Source organism: Pipistrellus kuhlii, unplaced genomic scaffold (genome assembly GCF_014108245.1).
Source record: "Pipistrellus kuhlii isolate mPipKuh1 unplaced genomic scaffold, mPipKuh1.p scaffold_m20_p_2, whole genome shotgun sequence".
Classification (NCBI taxonomy): Eukaryota; Metazoa; Chordata; class Mammalia; order Chiroptera; family Vespertilionidae; genus Pipistrellus; species Pipistrellus kuhlii.
Window position 1 is genome coordinate 179,841,240 of NW_023425515.1, and position 18,314 is coordinate 179,859,553.

The 18,314-nt window shown below is 60.7% G+C and overlaps 1 protein-coding gene across 8 annotated transcripts in view; it reads left to right on the top strand.

Annotated features, from left to right (window-relative positions):
- Positions 1-5,400: 5,400 nt before the first annotated feature.
- Positions 5,401-18,314, top strand: part of AHDC1 (AT-hook DNA binding motif containing 1) — a 66,900-nt gene continuing 53,986 nt past the window's right edge. For 5 of the 8 annotated variants that reach the window (XM_045584970.1, XM_036448335.2, XM_045584971.1 and 2 more), the window contains exons 1-2: positions 5,457-5,887; positions 6,099-6,198. The gene's annotated coding sequence lies outside the window, so the exon portion shown is untranslated. The other 3 variants (XM_036448337.2, XM_036448339.2, XM_045584973.1) reach the window with 3 other exon arrangements.

The following is an 18,314-nucleotide window of genomic DNA, read 5'->3' on the forward strand; positions in this document are numbered from 1 at the left end:
AGGGTGGAACCCTGGCCAGGGGTCATTGGTGGGAACATCCTCCCATACACCAAAAGGTTGAAGGTTCGAGATTCCTGGTCAGGGCACATACCTAGGTTGTGGGTTTCATCCCCAGTTGAGGTGCGTGCAGGAGACAACCGATGGATTTTTCTCTCTCTCACATCTGTTTTTCTTCCTCTCCCTTCCTCTCTGTAAAAGTCAACAAAAACATTCTCAAATGAGGTTTCAAAAAGAAAAAAAAGAAAAAGCAAAAAAAAAAGCAGGAGAGTTGGAAAGCCAAGGGGTATGGCCCCTGAGTTATGGAGAAGAGTAGAAGAGTCAGAGAGACCTATGGGGCCTGGGACCTGCTGGGGAGTAGGTCTAGCTTGGATCCCACTGTTCTAGTACTGAGCTGGGTGAACCCCCTATCTACTTCAGTGCTCTCCCAGGTACGGTGTCAAAGCCTCCCTTCCACCCATCTCTCTCTGTCTCTGTCTCTGTCTCTCTCTGTGTCTCTGTCTCTCTCTCTCTGTCTCTGTCTCTGTCTCTCTCTGTGTCTCTGTCTCTCTCTCTGTCTCTGTGTCTCTCTGTCTCTGTCTCTGTCTCTCTCTGTCTCTCTGTCTCTCTCTCTCTCTGTTTCTCTCTCTCTGGCGCTCTCTCTCTCTCTCTCTCTCTCTCTCTCTCTCACACACACACACACACACACACACACACACACACACACCATGGTCTTGCAGAGGTGTCCATAGGCCCTCTAGTGGTCCCTCTGAGTACTATATTTAACACTGCAGAAACTTCCCTCTGGGATGGGACTAGGTCCCTTCGGAACCTTCCAGGCCCATCTTATGGGAGATACTGCACAGCGCCTGCTCTCAGAGCTCACAGCATGGTGATGAGGGCGAAGGGGCAGACACAGGCAGAGAACAGGGAGAACAGGGAAGGGTATAACTCAGTTGGTGATGGGGAAGTTTGGAAGGCTTCTCGATGGAGATGTTGTTCACCAGAGACTTGCAACAGGAGTGAAGGTTTGCTTGGAAAAGAAACAAAAGCTCAGCTGGCATAGTTCAGGGGCTGGGCATCAACCAGTGAACCAGGAAGTCACGGTTCGGTTCGATTCCCAGTCAGGGGTCAGGGGTCAGGGCATACGCCCCAGTTGCAGGCTTGATCCCCAGTGTGGGGCGTGCAGGAGGCAGCCTATTCATGATTCTCTCTCATCCTTGATGTTTCTATCTCTCTCCCCCACTCCCTTTCTCTCTGTAACCAATAAAAAATATTTTTTAAAAAGAAACAAAAGAGGGGCATTTCAGACTTCACTGGGACCATACAGGATGTTACAATTAGGTAGGTGTGACTGGAGTGAAAATTTTGAGGGGGCCAGTGGCTAAAGATGGAGATGGTGAGGTAGGCATGGGTCTTGTCTGCTGTGCATGCAGGCTAGGCTTCTAGGTTTGGGGCCATGGGACGCTCTGAAGGGATTTGGGCAGGGGAATAACATATCACATTCACTTTCCAGAAGGAAACCTTTGGTGACCGACGTGACGAAAGAATGGGAGGGGAAGAAGTGGGAGAAGGACACCTCCCTTGGATACAAAGAACAGTACCAGGTCACACTCAGGACACATAACTTTGAGCTGGCCTGTGAACCAGGCACATCCTGACACCTACAGACATGTCACTGGGATCCCAGGCTGAGCAGCCACAGATAAACAAATCCGCTGACATGCACTCAGACACATAGCTCAGGTTCATAGTGGAAAGGAAACAAGGAGCTTGTGAGAACCACACACACCCTGATGGACACGGGATTCTCTCTCTCTCTACACACACACACACACACACACACACACACACACACACACACCCCTGTCCTACCCCCCTGTTTCCCCCAGGGTCCCTCACCACCTCCAGGCAGGAACAAAGCTGACCCTTGCCCTCTGGCCCCTGGCCTCTCCTCCCACACCCCCTGCCCAGAGGGAGGAGCTGTTTGAAGTCTGGGCTGCAGCTGGGGTTTCCTGTTGCCTGGAGGAATGTGGGAGGACTTGTAGGGAGGGGGGAGTGGAGCAGCCGGCACAGGAGGAGGGATAATGGGGGCCTGCGGGCCCAGCTCCCATTGTACCACATAAGGGAGAGCTTTCTGCTTCCATGGTCTCTTGGGCCCCAGCCCTGAGCTGTTCTCAGCCAGAGGAGGGGAAAACCAAGGCCATAATGGCTCCAGTCCAACAGGCCTCTTGTTCCTGGATCTGTATGTAGTTCAGTGTCTCAGGATAGGTCTTCAGCCTCTCTCGGCCTCAGTTTCCCCTTCTGTAGGCTAGAATGAATCCCTCTTAGCAATCCACACCTTTCCTGAGAGAGCTCCAAGGGGTGGGCCAACCCCAGAACTTCTGTTGTCACGGAGGGCAGTGCCCATCTCTACCCAAGCCTCACTCCAAATGCCCTTCCCATGAGCCCCGGGGACCTGGCCCCAGCCTGCTGCAACGTCTCTACCACTGTCATCGTTTTATATGACTCAGTAGCCCCACAACATGTCCTTGTCAGCTCGCAAAGGGCTTTTGTTTGTTTGTTTGTGTGTTTTTAAAAATATATATTTTATTGATTTTTTTTTTTACAGAGAGGGATAGAGAGCTAGAAACATCGATGAGAGAGAATCATTGATCAGCTGCCTCCTGCACATCCCCCACTGGGGATATGCCCGCAACCAATGCACATGCCCTTGACCAGAATCGAACCTGGGACCTTTAGGTCCACAGGCTGACGCTCTATCCACTGAGCCAAACCGGTTTCGGCCCAAAGGGCTTTTGCGCCCATATGCTCAGTAAGTCTTTTGCAGGCACTGCCTGGAACACAGGGGAGGGATTGCTCTCCTCTGTGTACACATGGAAACCGAAACTCTAAGAGGTTAAGGACTCACAAGTCAACGCAGAGTCAGAACCAGGTGTAACTGGCTCCTTGTCCACACAGGCTCCAAACCCTGAGACCCCACCCCTTTTTTTTTTTTTTTTTTTTATCACTAGAAGTCTCACGTCTGTTTCCTAGGATCTAGCTGCTGCTGATGGAAACAAAAGTGGCGAGAATGAGCTGAGCCCAGAAAGGGATGATGGAGGCTCTTCCAGAACCTGGGTCCCTCTCCTTCAAGTCTGCTTTCTTAGGGAGCTAACCGCTCCTTGGCCCAGCCTTTGGTGGCACCCATCCTGTCAGGAACTGGGTAGCTAGTCCTGACCTAACCCTTTCAGACGATGGCTGCCAAAGCAGATATGGAGATTAGACGCTAGGTGGCAGCAGCAGCCCACAGTAAGACTCAGCTTGCGTTTGTCTGGGGAGAGCCCCCCATCACAATTTGGAGCAGCTCCTAGAGAAAGGCCAGCCCCCAAGTAACTGTAAAACCCTGAAATGCTTTGTTTTCAACGATGCCCAACGCCTTGGCATTTAAACATACACTCTGTCTTCGGGGAGGGGACAACTGAGGCAGCCTGGGTCGGAAGGGGGGATACTTGCAAAATCCTACCTAACTTCTATTTCTTCCTTGGAGCCATGGAGCCTAAAATCTTGCCCTCTTAACCTCTCCTTTCCCATGCCCTTCCCAAGCGCTTCTTCATCCCAAGCCCCCGGGGCTCCCTATTTCCCAGAAGCCATCCTGGATTACCCTACCCAGTTCCTTCCCAAAACTTGGTTCAGACGGGGTGGGCCAGAGCCTAACAGGCAAGGATGTGAGAGAAGCTAAAAGGAAGGGGAATCTGGGCTTCTCCTTCCCTCCCCAGTGGTAAGTCTCTCCAGAGGGGGACCAGCTGGAGCAGATGCCTGCAAGGAGACACTACTTCAAATGGGGCCTCTCCAGCTGGCCGTACCAGATCAATAGGTGTACCTCTTCTCCCCCCACTGCATCTCCCCCCACCGCTGCTGCTCCTCTCACCAAAAGGGCCACTAAAGAGTGCCTCTCAGATCCCTTCTTTTGCCCTCTGGAGATCCCACACTGTCCTAGAGGAGGGGCTTGGAAGAGGTGGAGGTATAGGGAAGGTGGTGACAGGAAGCTGCATTTGGCAAAACGTCACCACCTGCCTTTGCCACGTAGCGGCCATCAGCCTGCATCCCCCCAGAGGGCCAAAGGTGGAGTCAGAAACAGGTGGGCTAAGAACAAAGGCGGTGCTGAAGGAACTCCAGGCCCGGAGCAAGACAGACAAAGCTAACCTACGTGGGCAAGCAATGCCAGACGAAGTAGGTCTAGCTCAGGGCCCGTCAGAGCCAGTGTGGGTAGACACCGAGGACAGGACGGTGGCCATCCATTATTCATCTCGTGTCCTCTGTGAGCCACACACAGACACTGGGAGAGAAGATCAGACGGAGGCCTGGGGAGTCACCACTCCCTGCATGGCTCAGAGGTTAATGGGAAGGCCTGGGCCTGGTGGTGTGCCCTCATCTGTGGAAATGCTAACGACCGTTTCGCCAGGTCTCCGCCAGATTCGAGAGCCCCGTGGTGTCCAGTAAATGGCGGCAGCAGCAGTTCTCCTGCTTGGGCTGTCCAGCCACCTCCCCCTGGTAACCAGGCCCTGGCAGTGCACATTCCTCCCATCTGTGGGGCTGGGCCAGGCAGGGGGCCCGGCGCGAGGAGCCGGGAGCTGGATAACAGATGTGACCTGAAGAGGAGGTAGGTGAAAGTGCTGAGCCCAGCCCCCTGGCCGCAGCAGGGGCTTTGAACTGTTGAATTTGAATCTTACTTCCCGACACAATGAAAAGGCTCAGTCGAATTTAGGAAGGGTGTGCGTGTGCACGTGTGTGTGTGTGTGTGTGTGTGTGTGTGAGTGTGTGTGCGCGAACGTGTATTATCCAGGACTTTTGTGTCCTTGCCGCCCTTGGACTTCTAGGAAAACAGGGGTTGTGGGAGGGGGTACGCTAGACCCAGAGCTCAGCTTGAGCCAGGGCGCAGAGTGAGGAGGAGACGCCCGTGGGGCTGAGGTTTTTTTTTCCTGGAGCAGCCCTCCCACGTGAGCTCCGGCGCTTTACTCAGTAATACACCGTTTCAGACCAGGAGAACGTCGCCACATTCAGGGAGCCTGTCCTCCTCCCTCTCCCCTTCCTTCCCCATTGAACCGGGACACCCCAGAAAGTCTCAGGTCTTTTGGCTAATCCCCTGGATTCCCTATTCGGCTCTCATTCCATTCTCAGACCCCGCCCCTTCCCTCCCACCCGCCACCTCCCCCAAAGCCGGAGCACCCCGCCGGGGGGACAAGGAGCTCGGTCAATGTTCCCAGTCCTTGGGGGGGAAAACCCGCGCCCCTCGGAAACGCGATCACGCCCCCGCCGGAGGGACCCGGGTGCAGGCGTCCCGCGGGCTCCCAGCCGCGCCGTCGGAGCGGCCCGCGCGGCCCCGCCCGCTGGGCGCACGGAGCGGCCGGGGCGGGGACTACAAGTCCCAGCGTGCCGCGCGCGCGTCCCCCCCTGGGGTTCCGGATGGTGAGCGGCGAAGGTAAGGCGAGCTCGCAGAGGCAGCGGCGGCGGCGGCGGAGACGGAGAGAGGCAGGCAGGCAGGCAGGGCGAGAGACGGAGGGAGGGAGCGAGGGAGGCAGACCAGACAGACAGACAGGCGGGCGGGCGGGCGGGCGGGCAGAGCGAGCCACCCGCCAGGCTGCGCTCAGCCCCGCTCGCCGCGGAGCGAGCAGAAGGCAGGAGGAGGGAGGGGAGGCGAGGGAGGGAGGGAGAGGGAATCCAGCTACCACCACCCAAAGCCAGCGTCTGCTTTCTGTCCTCATTTCCTTTTCCCACCCAGCCCCGAGAGGAGCAGAGAAAGGCAGAGGGCGAGAGAGGGAGAGGCAGCCGGAGGGACAGACAGACAGCCAGCCAGCCGGAGGGAGCGGGAGGGAGGCGGGCGGAGGAGGAGCAGGAGCAGGAGGACTACGCGGGGCGCGTTCTCTCCCAGGTTTGCCATTGGGGGTGTGGGGGCGGGGGCGCCCAGGACGGGGAGAGGGTGCGCGCGGCGGGGGGCGCGGAGGGGTGAGCGCGGTGGGGGGGCGCCGCGGCGCGGGGGCCGTGTCCAGCGGAGTTGGCGGCGGAGAATGTGAGCCGAGGCGCGAGCCATGCTGTCAGCAGCCGCGGGCGGCTCAGGGCTCCCCCACGACTCCTCTCCCCAGCTGCCGGGCGCCGCGCCGCTGCTGCCGCCGCCGGAAGACGGACGCCCCCGAAAGCCCCAGCCCTGGCTCGGACCCGCGCAGCCGGCAGCCCAGCACTCCGGTGAGTGGCGCCTCCTCCCCGGCCCCGGACCCCCGCCGGGGACCGGCTGGCCGGGCTCTTTTGTGCCGCGCGCCGGGGGGGGCCCTGCGCCCCTTCCGCGCGCCCCGGTCCGGCCCGTCGGACCCCGTGGCTGCGGTGCCGGCGGTGCGATCTGTCTTTGTTTCCACCGGGGCCCGCGGCTCGGCTGGGCTCGGCTGGAAGCCTGGCAGGCAGTGCCGGGAAGGGGGAGGGGGAGGTGGACGAGGAGGGGGGGCGGGGAGGGGGGGTTCTCGGGTTTCCTGGCCGCCCCGCGGCTCCCCGGCTCCCCCGGCTCGGGGGCGAGGTGCGCGCTCAGCGCTGCCGCGCGCCCTCTCCGCCTTCCCCCTCCCTCCGTCTTCGGGTTTAAAACTGCAATTCGCTCTCCAGCTTGCTGAGAAGGTGGTGGTTGGAGTGGTGGTGGTGGTGGGGGGGCAGTGTGGGGGGACCGTGGGAGCGGAGAACAAGGCTGGGTTTTAGGAACGGCGCTGGAAGAGGGGGAGACTGCGGAGGGAGGAGCCCCTCCCCTCCAACCCCAAATCCCCAGGTTCCCCCGTGCTCTGGGAGTTGAGGGGCGGGGACCTAGTGACCCGGAGGGGGTGTGGGGCGGAGGAGGGATGTGGGGTGGCCGGGGCCAGAGGGGCTGGGCCGCGTGCCCGGTTACCTGGCGAACAAAGTCGGCTCACTTTTGCATAAATAAATAAATAATCGCCTACCAACGCGTTTCCTCCGGGGCTCTGATTGAACCGGCCCCCTCTCCCCCTGGGGCTGGGGTGCTGAGTGACAGCTGTCAGCCCCCCGGGCCGGTAGCGGGAGGTGAATTGCTGAGTCCCTGTGCTCTGGCCGAGGGCACCTTCCCCTGATGGGTCCTGGTCCCCAGGCAGAGCCAGAGGGGCAGGGGGCTGGCTCTGAGTCTAGGAAATAACCTTGTTTCCTGTTCGACAGGAAAAGGGACAGCAACCCAGAGTTTGGGGGCTGGGGAGGAGGGCTGATGGGAGCTGGAGGGGTTCCCCAGCAGCCTGACCCCCCAGCCTCCTGCCAGGCGAAGGGGCCAGCTAGGGAGGAAGGATGTGGGCCTTGCTGGCCGGAGGCGGGAGCTGGGGCTGTCCCTGAGGCAGCAGCGGGCACGGAGAGGGGGGAGGGAGGGAGGGAGAGAGAGAAGCGGGGGCGGGAATTCTCTACCGCAGACCCTGGGGGCCAGGGCCAGATGTGGAGGGGTGGGGAGTCCCCCCTCCCTTCTGGCTTGGGGGCCCTGAGGCTGGGCGGGGAGGGCTGAGCCTGGTGCCCTCAGTTCTGCACCAGTGCCTGACTGGCAGGGCCAGCTGAATTTGGGCCCAGGCGTCACCCTGGGAGGCAGGGCTGGGCTGCACCAGCCTGGTCCCCGAACACAAGGAGGGACCCTTGGGGGGCCTGTGCCTGTCTGGCCGGGCAGGCGTTTCCCGCCGGACCAGTTGGTGTCAGGCGGGACTTGGCCCCGGCTCCCTGGGCAGAGCTCAGGGCGTGAGGACAAGCTCTGCCTCCTGGTCACGGTGGCCACGTTTTGTCCACTGCTGCCACTGTCGGCGCGGGGGCATGTGCCCGGCCTGGGCAGAGTCCTGCCGGGAGCATTTGGGGTGTTTCTATTGTTGGCTTGTCCCTGCCCCATGTGACCCCCTGTGTGTAGCTTTGTGAGCTGGGCTGTAAGGGAAAGATTGCCAGTCTGTCACCCGCCCCCCCAACCCCGCTTTGGTGGGGGGCTGGGTTGTGTTTGTGAGTTGTGGGGGGACCTGCCCCCAGGTGACATGTGCATGCGGCTTGCCATCTCCCTCCTTTGAGCAGATGTATATTTATTTTCATAGTAATGGAAAATCAAACCGGATAGTAAGTTGCATTCATTTTTTCTCTCTTGCTGTGTCAGTAGTTGGAATAACCCCCAGAGACGGGTGAACTCCTTGCCCCAGAGCTCCCACCCTTCAGAGTTGGCAAAGACCAGGGAGGGCATGAGCTTTGGGCGGCCAGTGAGCACCAGTCCAAACCAGTACTCTCTGGTCTCTCTCGGTCTGGCACTGGAGCAGGTGCCCAGGTGGGCGGGCATTGCCCCCTCCCCAGGCAAACCCCCACACCCTGGGGTGTGACCCGGCATCTCAGCCACCTCCGGCCGGCGCCTGCGCTGTGCCCAAGCCCTCGGGGAGAGGCTCCAGGTGGGCTCTGCCCCCCTGCCTGGGCTCCCCGGCCACGTGCTGATATTTATTTTCTGTAGTAAAATCCATTTTTAATGCCGTTACTTTTGAAATAATATAGAAAGAAACAAATGTGATGTGTTTAAGTTGCCCTCTGTGAGTTTTTAATGTGATCTATGGCTGAGGTAGTGATGGAAGGAACTGTTGGGCTTGGAGAAATTTGGTGTCATAAAGAGAAGGCGCTTGCTGTTTATTGTGGTCGCTGGGCTGGGGGTCTGGAATAGGGTCACGGGGGCAGGAGCCCAGCCCCCCCGCTTCCCCCCGATGCTGTGCATGGACAGCGTAGCTTCTTAGTTTTGGGTAGGAGGGTTCCGGGATTATTTTGCATTGCTCCACAGCTTTTCAGGGGCCTTCGGTGAGGGGGCTTGGGAGTTGGGGGCCTTTGTCCTCCCCCTTCCACCTGCTTAGATCTTGGCTGGGAGGCCCCGGAACCCCCTGCAGAATTAAGGGGAGGTGCACTGTGGGAGTTTGGGCTTGGATCCTACAGGAGATTAGGGATGGGATCTCCACCTGATGGTTGTGGCTGCACTAGAAGCTGGAGGGGAAAACTGTCCCTGGCAGACACCAGAGGACTGTTTTTTTTGGGGGGGCACTCTGGACTGGCAGAGCCCCAGGGGGACAGTGCTTGTCCTCAGATCCGCCTGGAACACTGACCAGAGCTTCTCCTTCCTCTTGACTCTGTTTGCCATTGGGCAGGGGTTACCTTCAGGCAAACCTGACCTCCCTCATTTCCTGTCCCCCCGCCCCCACCCCAGGCAAACCCCCACCCCCTGGGTGTCATTTGGGCGGGGTTTTTTTTTTTTTTTTTTTTGAAAACAACTCTGTGTCTCATGCCAGCCAGCCACCCAAGACCGAGGGGTACCGTGCCCTCCCACCAGATGCCCAGCACTCTGATCCGGTGGAGTAAGGTCAGGCAGGCTGGCTATTATGGGATGGAGCCTGGCTCTGCGCTGGGTCTCCTGAGTCTCTGGGGACAGCGCCTGAAAGGGGAAGCCAGGATGGGGTGCAGCTGGGGACTGCCAGAGAGAGCATGGGCAACATTGTTGCTAATGTCAGCAGACGGCCCCCCCAGGGAGAATGGGGGAGGCAGGCGGGGAGGAGAGAGACCCAGACAGCCGCTGGCCCTGTGGGGAGAGGGAGAGATGGTGACAGAAGCCAGCGGTGAGAGGGGGAGAGAGAAGAGCAGGCAGGGAGAGGAGCCAGGGCCGCAGCCCCAGGAGGTGGGGTCCAGGGGGTCGGGAAGGCCTGGGCATGAGCCACAGCCCAGAGTGAGCCGCGCGGAGGCCCTCTCCCCCAGACCAAGTGCTGGGCTTGCTTTTGGAGGAGAGACCGGCGCATGTCTCTGGGGAGAGGAGGGACAGGTGGGAGAGAGAAAGATTCCCACAGGAGGAGAGAGGATGGGGCGGCAGGGGGATTCCAGGGGTCACCCGGTTCCTGCTTCTGCCCAGGGCAGAGTCTTCCCGCTGCCTCCTCCAAACGGCTGGGGACAGCTGAGCTCCTCTTTGGACCTGAAGGTGGGGCCTCAGGCAAGTTCGGAGCCCCATGGGGTGTGGGTGCTCTGTGTCAGGAGGCACTGGGGCTGAAAAAGCGGGGCACCTTAGGGTCCCAGAGATGCCGGGGCGTCGTCCAGCTGTGACCCCTCCCTTGTTTGGCAGGAGGAAACCTTGTGTAGAGAGAGGAGCCGCTTGCCCAGGATCACAGACCTTGGCAGGGGCGGGCCTGGGACCCACGCTCTTCTCTTCGCGCTCCCCCTCTGAAGCTGGAGAATTGGAACAGCTGCAGGGGGCCTCCTGGGCTCAGAGGGGGCCAAGCCAGGGAGAGGAGCAGGCAGGCACCCTGTGGCCAGAGCCCCCCAGGGGAGGGGGAGGCGCTGCTGTGGAGAGCGAGGGAGGGAGGGGAGAGAGAGGAGGGGAAACAGTGAGTCAGGCTTCCAAGAGCTGAAGATGAGAGCGCCAGCCCTGGGAGGGAGAGGGCTGGGAGGGCTGCTCAGAGCGAGGCGAGGGAGGGGCCGGCCAGGGGCAAGGAGAGCTCCGGAGGGAGGGAGCCGGCCCGGCCCCGGCCCAGCGCAGGCCTGGCTGTGTGGAGGGTGCCGCCAGGGTGGACTGTGCCCATGGTGGGTCCGAAAGGAGCCAGGTCCTGCCTCTGCAGTGCCCCTCTCCCCTTGTGGTCCCACCCCAGGGTCTCGGGGTGACTGCGTGTCCTCCCATCCCTTCGTCAGTCTCCCTGTCCATTGTGGGACTTGGACCTTGAGCTGTTCTGGGGGAGGGAGCGGGGCCCAGCATCCTGGGCGGCTGAGGGGTGCTGGGGACACTGTGGGTGCTGCCACCGGGGCAGGGCAGGGTGCAGGGTCTGGAGTAGGCTCCCCCCTGGACCCTGTGAGCCGCTGGGCCAGGAAGTGGAGGTGGCTGGCCATGAGTGCGGGGTGCAGACTGCGTGTGAGTGTGTGTGTGTGTGTGTGTGTGTGTGTGTGAGAGAGAGAGAGAGAGAGAGAGAGAGAGAGAGAGAGAGAGTGTGTGTGTGTGTGTGTGAGAGAGAGAGAGAGAGAGAGAGAGTGTGTGTGTGTGTGAGAGAGAGAGAGAGAGAGTGTGTGTGTGTGTGAGGCGCTGACCTGGCGATGGAGATGGGCTACCTGGGGCCTCTCAGGTTGCCTGTGCCTGGACAGGGCCAGGGTTCCCCCATGTCCAGAGCCACCTTCCGCTGGAGGATGGGGGTGACACTCATGTGATCCCCCTGTATTCCCATGGATCAGAGGCTCTGGGGAAACGGGGAGGCGGGAATAACCTGCCTGTGCAGCCTCTCAGGCTCAGAGCTGGGACCAGAGCTGGGAGAGTCCCCAGGGACCGCCTGGGAGGAAGTAGGGAGGAACTCCCCCCACAGCTGACAGGTAGCTGAGGCTCGCAGCTCCTCCCGCTCTCCCCCAGGCCCGGATCGCTGCCCCTCCCTCCGGATCCCAGCATCTCCCACTGCCCAGGGGACCCCTCTCCTGCGGGCCTGGCTTTGGGGGGACTGGCCCAGGGAGGGCAGAGTGAGGCCCCCTGCCTCCTCCCTCATACACATATGCAAACTCAGCTGCAGCGAGGCCCTGCTTTCTCTCCTCGTTCTGCTCAGGGGTCCTTGGCCTGAGAGCCCAGGGGAGGGGCCCCTTTTGCAGCTGGCTGCCCCAACTCCCAGCCCAGCCCAGCTGCTACTGAAGCTTCCAGAAGCTGCAGCCCTGCACCCTTCCCCACCCCCTGAGCCAGGAGGGCCTTCGCTGACCTGGGGGAAGGTACCTTGGGGAGTGAGTGGGCACCCACCCTCACTCACAACAGACAGCCAGACAGATGGGTGGTGGAACAGATGGACAAGGACACCCACGCACAGGCAGACGGAGAGAGACGGACAGATGGACCAGGACAGGGAGGAGAGACGGACAGACAGAAGTGCTGGCAGGGAGAGGAAGGGTTGAAAATGGAGGCGCCTGGGGAGAGAGAAACAGAGACAGAAACTTGGAGACAGGGTGACCAGGGGACTGAGAAGGGGAGGGGGGGGGGGAGTGAAAGGCAGGAAGAGATAAAGAAAGTGGGAAACCCAGAGAGAGAGGAGAAGAGAGGAGAGAGGAGGAGAGACTGGAGGCTACAAACCACAAACAGGGATTTGATGAGAATCTGGAAGGTGTTTTCTCCTGCTTCCCTCCCCAAACCCCCAGGCTAGCCAAGTCTCCATTCCTTCCACCCCCAGCTCAGTTTCCAGCTGCTAAAGAGGTCAGGGAGAGGGGGAGGTGGGGAGAGAGAGAGAAAGAGAGAGAGCCTGGGGACCCCTCCTCCCTGCTCTTTCTGTAGGGGCTTGAGTTGCTGAGAGCAGCTCTCAGCCCTGACCCCGCTCACAGATGTATACACATACCTCTGGGCTCTTGGAAAATAGCATGTCTCACTCAGTGTACGTCTCCTTGTATAAATGCACTCCTCCCGTAACCACACCTGTCCACACAGGCCTCACCACACACACACACACACACACACTTTGTGACATACAAGTCTCCACGTTTACGCTCATTTCGAATCTCACAAACCTAACTAGTGAACCCGTGTCTATGCTTCTTTACCTGTACAGGTGGTGACACAGGCCTTGCTATAGGATATCAGGATCTCTCTCTCTCTCTCTCTCTCTCTCTCTCTCTCTCTCTCTCTCACACACACACACACACACACACACACACACACACACGCAGTCACAGTCTCACACGTACTCTGGCAGTCACCAGAGCAGAGAGAAGGCTCTTTCTTTCTAGACATGAAGATCAGGGTTCCCAGGGAGCGGTTGGGGGGGGTGGCATACCCTCACGCTCACCCAGCTGCCAGGGTGGGTGGCAGGAGGCCCTCAGTGGGTGGGCGCTCTCCTGGGAAGTTGCAGGGCTGGGCCCGGACCCCGGTAAATTGGCTAGTGGGTTTGCGTGGTGTGAAAGAGCCGAGACTTGGTGAGGGGGTATGTGTGCACATATAAAATATATACAGCTTTTGCTGGTTTGGCTCAGTGGGTAGAGCATCGGTCTGCAGAGGGAAGGGTCCGGGTGCCAGGCCAAGGGCACACGCTCGAGATGCGTGCTCGATCCCCAGTGGGGGACGTGCAGGAGGCAGCCGACCCGTGATTCTCTCTCCTCCTGGGTGTTTCTGTCTCTCTTCCTTCTTTCCTCTCTGAAATCAATAAAAATATATATTTTTTAAAAAGCGTATATATACAGCTCTAGCCAGTTTGGCTCAGTGGGTAGAGCGTCAGCCTACAGACTGTAGGGTCTCAGGTTCTATTACTGTCAAGGGCACAAGCCTGGGTTGCGGGCTCGATCCCCAGTAGGGGGCGTGCAGGAGGCAGCTGGTCAGCGATTCTCTCTCATTGATGTTTCTATCCCTCCTTCCCCTTCCTCTCTGAAATCAATATATATATATAAAATGTATACATATGTACAGCTATAAGGGTTGGCAAGTGTCTATTATGGTGTTTAAGAGAAAGAGACTAAACTCACGTGAGATGGGACATGGGAGTGACAGGAAGATCCAAGGTGTGTGGAGTGTGTGGGTGTATGTGTGGTAGCTAATTGTCACGTATGTATATGTGAGTGCATGCATGTGGCAGGTGTGTGGCTGTACCTGCTTTTGCATCATGTGGGTGTGTGTGATGGGTGTGCACATGTGAAGGTGCAGGGCCCCGGGGGTGAGCTGTGTGCGTGTGGGGGTGCAGGGTTATGTGGATGAGAAGGTGTGGGGGCATTTTCATGTGAGCGTAGGCAGCGTGCACATACAGGGGGTGGCTGCCTGTGTGAGGCTGCCTGTGGGCTGGGCTGCAGGCTGTTCTCCAAGGCCAGACGCTGCTGGAACAGAGGCCATCCGTGCACACATGGCGAAGGGCTCCCAGCTCACAGCCGGGCACTGACCCACACAGCCTCACAAGGACAAACAGACGGCTCCGGCCTCCCTCTGCCTCTCTCCTGGCGTTATTGGTTTTCAAAGGAGCATCCGTGAGGCCCCCTCGCCCAGCCCATGCCTCCTCACACATGGCGATGCCCTCCGGGCAGCTTTGTGAGGCTCCTGCCTGGACCGTCTGAAGGCAGATGGGTGGGCCAGGATCCGCCGCCATCCCCCGGGGAGCGAGGAGGCGGCTGCTCCGGGCCTGGGCACAGGCGGAGACAGATGGACACCCTCCCACGGGGCCTGGGAGTGGGCAGGCGCCCCGGTGGGGTGGAGGGCTTCTAGCTGGCAGCCCTCTCGTGGGTGCCTGAGCAGAGACCAGGATTCAGCTCTTCATTTCCCCAGAGGGCACCCATCCTCACCAACGACAGCCCCATCACCTCCTAAATGCAGAAAACTGCTCCCCACACGCAGCCCAGCACCCCGAGACACACAGCCGCTCCCCTGCAAACACACGCAGCCCAGCACCTGAGACACACAGCCGCTCCCCCTGCAAACACACGCAGCCCAGCACCCCGAGACACACAGCTGCTCCCCTGCAAACACACGCAGCCCAGCACCTGAGACACACAGCCGCTCCCCCTGCAAACACACGCAGCCCAGCACCCCGAGACACACAGCCGCTCCCCTGCAAACACACGCAGCCCAGCACCTGAGACACACAGCCGCTCCCCCTGCAAACACACGCAGCCCAGCACCTGAGACACACAGCCGCTCCCCCTGCAAACACACGCAGCCCAGCACCTGAGACACACAGCCGCTCCCCTGCAAACACACGCAGCCCAGCACCTGAGACACACAGCCGCTCCCCCTGCGAACACACGCAGCCCAGCACCCCGAGACACACAGCCGCTCCCCTGCAAACACACGCAGCGCAGCACCCTGAGACACACAGCCGCTCCCCCTGCAAACACACGCAGCCCAGCACCTGAGACACACAGCCGCTCCCCTGCAAACACACGCAGCCCAGCACCCCGAGACACACAGCCACTCCCCTGCAAACACGCAGCCCAGCACCTCCACAAACATAGAACACCTCCTGACACCCAGCTGCCCCGCGTCGCACACAGCCCGAACACGCCCCTGAACACACCGCCGCCACATACATGCCTACCCACACAGGTATGTGCGGCCCTAATGTTTAACCAAAACAAACATTTTGTGACCTCCCAGTGTACACCCGCACACACGAAGCACAGCCACAGGGACGCCCCCTCCCACCCCAGCACCTCCCCGGATGTACCCCGGACTCGGCTGCAGCGTCTGCAGCTCTGAGTCCCGCCACCTCCCAGCACCCGGATCGCCCGAGAGCCCGGCACTCCCCCAGCTGCAGCCAGCACCCCCCAAACGCGTCTGCCCAGCCTTCCACACCTTTCCAAGCACACGGCCCACCCCCGTACACGGGGCACACTCAGTGCCTCCACACTCCTTCAGATGAGAGCACCCCCTGTAGCCACACCAGTTACCTCACACACTCGGATAGCTTCGGTCCTAGTGTATCTCTAAACAGGTAACTCCCCCCGACCCCCATCTCATGTACTCTCTCAGACACACACACACACACACACACCTGCTTTCCCCAACCAGACCCCAAGCCTCCTCCAAAGGGCAGTCCTCTGTGCATCCCCAACAAGCTCCAGCTCCAGAACTTTCCTCAGCCACTGAGAGCCCAGGGACAGCCCACACGCGCCTCCCAACACCGATCCCACACACGCACCCAGACAGCCTCGGCCCAGTTCCAGCCCCGCACACCTTCACCCCTGAACCCCCACCTCACACCCCACCTCAGTCTGCCTGCAGCCGCACTCCCACCATCACGCATTCCAGCACACCCTCCTCCCAGCACTCCCCACCGGGCTCTCCCCAGACGCCGCCCCCCTCCCCAGACAGCCCTCGCCTGCACACACAATCCCTCACTCCTGTGTGTTCTCTCTCTGTCTCTGCCTCCCAGGCCTCCTCTGCCTGGGGAGGCGTCCCCGCCCCTCTCGCTGCCCCAGGCCTTTCATTCCTGGACAGTGAGGCTGTGCATCTGGTTCAAAGCTGCCCCGCCCCAGACCCTGTGTGCGGGCACCCGGCCTGGGCTTGGGGGGCTCGGGGCCTCTCTGGGGGCTCTTGGCACCTGGTCACTCCGGCCTTTCAGCCAAGAACTCGGAGTACCTGGCTCTGCCCTGGCTGTGGCATGTGGGGGGCGGGCAAGGGGATTTACCCCCAGCCTGTGCCCTCTCGGGTGCTTGCCAAGTCCCCCCCCCGCCCCCCCCGAGCTCACCTGAGAGGGCCGTGGGCGCCAGGAAGAAAGACCATGGAGGTGCTGGCTTGACGGCTCCCCCCACCCCCATCGGGCTTGGGGCTCGGTCTCCCTGGGAGTCAGTTCCGACAGTGAAGGTTACTTGACTAGATGCATGATTTTAAACGGAATCTCCGCCATCTGTTCCACCCCCTAATTACAGATGCACAGAATCCGCCTCAGAGGGCAGCGTGAGGGGAGTGATTTAGAGGCTGGGCTGCTTCTGCCCGCATTAGGGCTGGGGAAACTGGGGGGCCGCTGGGTATTGCTCGCTGCCTCCCCCCCTCCCCCCAGTTACATCTCTTTCCCAGGGGCTTCTCAGGCCTCATCTGTTGCTGGAGGAAGGCTCCGAGAAAGGTTCCCCTGACCCCCAATACCTCACAGATGAAGCAACTGCAGTGCTGGGGGGGGGGGTGTCCCCAAGACATCCCCCGTGTCCAGGCCCCACGTCCTAGGACACAGGCTCCATTAGAGCCTTGAAAAATTCAGTGGATCGATCTCCTGCCTGCCTCCTGTGCCCTGGGGAGCCACAGGCGCTGGCCCAGCTGTCTGCCCACCCCAGGGGTAGCAGGGATTGGTGAGATGGGGAGGGGAGGGTCAGAGCTGAGTGGGGGCAGCCAAGTTCTGGCGGCAGAGGATCCACCAAGTGTGTTTGCATGTATCTGCTCACCCACCTTGGCACAGCTGGCATGCCTGACCCTGGCTTCAGCCATACTCTGTGGGGTGGAGGGGGGGTGGGCTGGGGCCTGGGCCTCGGAGTGCTCTGAGGGACGGGGGGCTACACCCTGAGGGTGGCTTCTCTGCCCACGGGCACCAGCCCGCTCGGTGGTGGCGGCGGCGGCGGGCACACTGCGGTAGTGGCTGGAGCATTCACTTCTGGGAGAGAGGGAGCGAGGCTGGCTGGAGGAATTTTAAAGATTGCTGCAGGCAGGAGGGTCTCGGGAACCCCGTGGAGCAGGCAGTCATGCAGAAGTAATCCTATCGCGGCCTGGCTGGAGGGCGGGAGAGGACCGGGCGGGAGAGGAAGGGTGGGCTGCTGCCCCTCTCCCGCCTCAGCCCCTGCCCCACCCGGCCATAGAGGGAGCCAGGGACCCCGGGACCTTCCCTGAAGAGGCACCTTGACTTCTCCGTTCCGCCGTGGCATGTGCCCCCTGGAGGGGCAGCACTGCAGCTGTTGCTCCGCTCCAAGCTGTGGGTTTTATAAATAATGCAGCTCCGAGGTGGGGGCCAGCTCAGCCCCGGTCACCTTGGGTCACCCCGTGTGCTGTCTCCAGCTGGCAGTCCGGTGGCAGAGCCCCCTCCCGTCCGTCCAGCCTGCTCTTTCGCTGTGTGAGCTGGCCTCTCTGGGCTGGGCAGGGGCAAAGGGGTGGAAGGACCCAGGAACTCCTGTCCTCTTGTTCCCCTCCCAGCCCTCGCAGGTCAGCGGGCACCGGGCTCCTGCGGACGCAGCCCGGGGAGGGACGGCCTGCTTTGTCCAGGCCGCACCCATCCCAGCCCCTCCATTTTGCAGATGGAGTAACCGAGTCCAAAGAGGGAAGGATGGCCAAGGCCAAGCCGCTGATGAGCACCTCCTTCCCGCCCCATTCTGCTGTCACTCAGGCTCCTCTCAGCTCAGCTAAGAGCAGGGCTGGGGGGGGGCGGGGGATGTTTGGAAAAGTGGTTGCAGGCTGAGAGGTTGCTATGGTGATGCTGCAGGATGCTGAGCTGAAGTGGGGGTCCCACAGGGTCTCTGGGGCCCCCAGCTCCACACCCCTGTGGTCTTCTCCTCCCCATCTTCTGCTCCCCACCCAGACGCCTGTCAGGCAGCTCAGAGACAGGCTGGGGTGGGTGACAGGTGGTGCAGGTGATGGGCTGGGTGGGTGACGAGCTGGGTGGGTGACAGGTGGTGCGGGTGCGAGGCAGGCAGGTGACAAGCTGGGTGACGGGCCCCGCCGATGACAGGCGGGGGGTGTGATTGCCGGGGATGCTGTCTCCCGGCTGGTGGCCTGTTGCCACGCCCCACCCTCGTGCGTGCGCACAGACACAGACTCTGGGCACAGAGCTTGGGGCGAAGATACTAATGAGGCTTGTTATGTGCGGAGGGGCAGGTGCCCAGGCTCACTAATGAGGGTCCTCTAACGAAGAGGGGAGGCAGCTGGGGACTCCGAGGAGTTTGGTTGG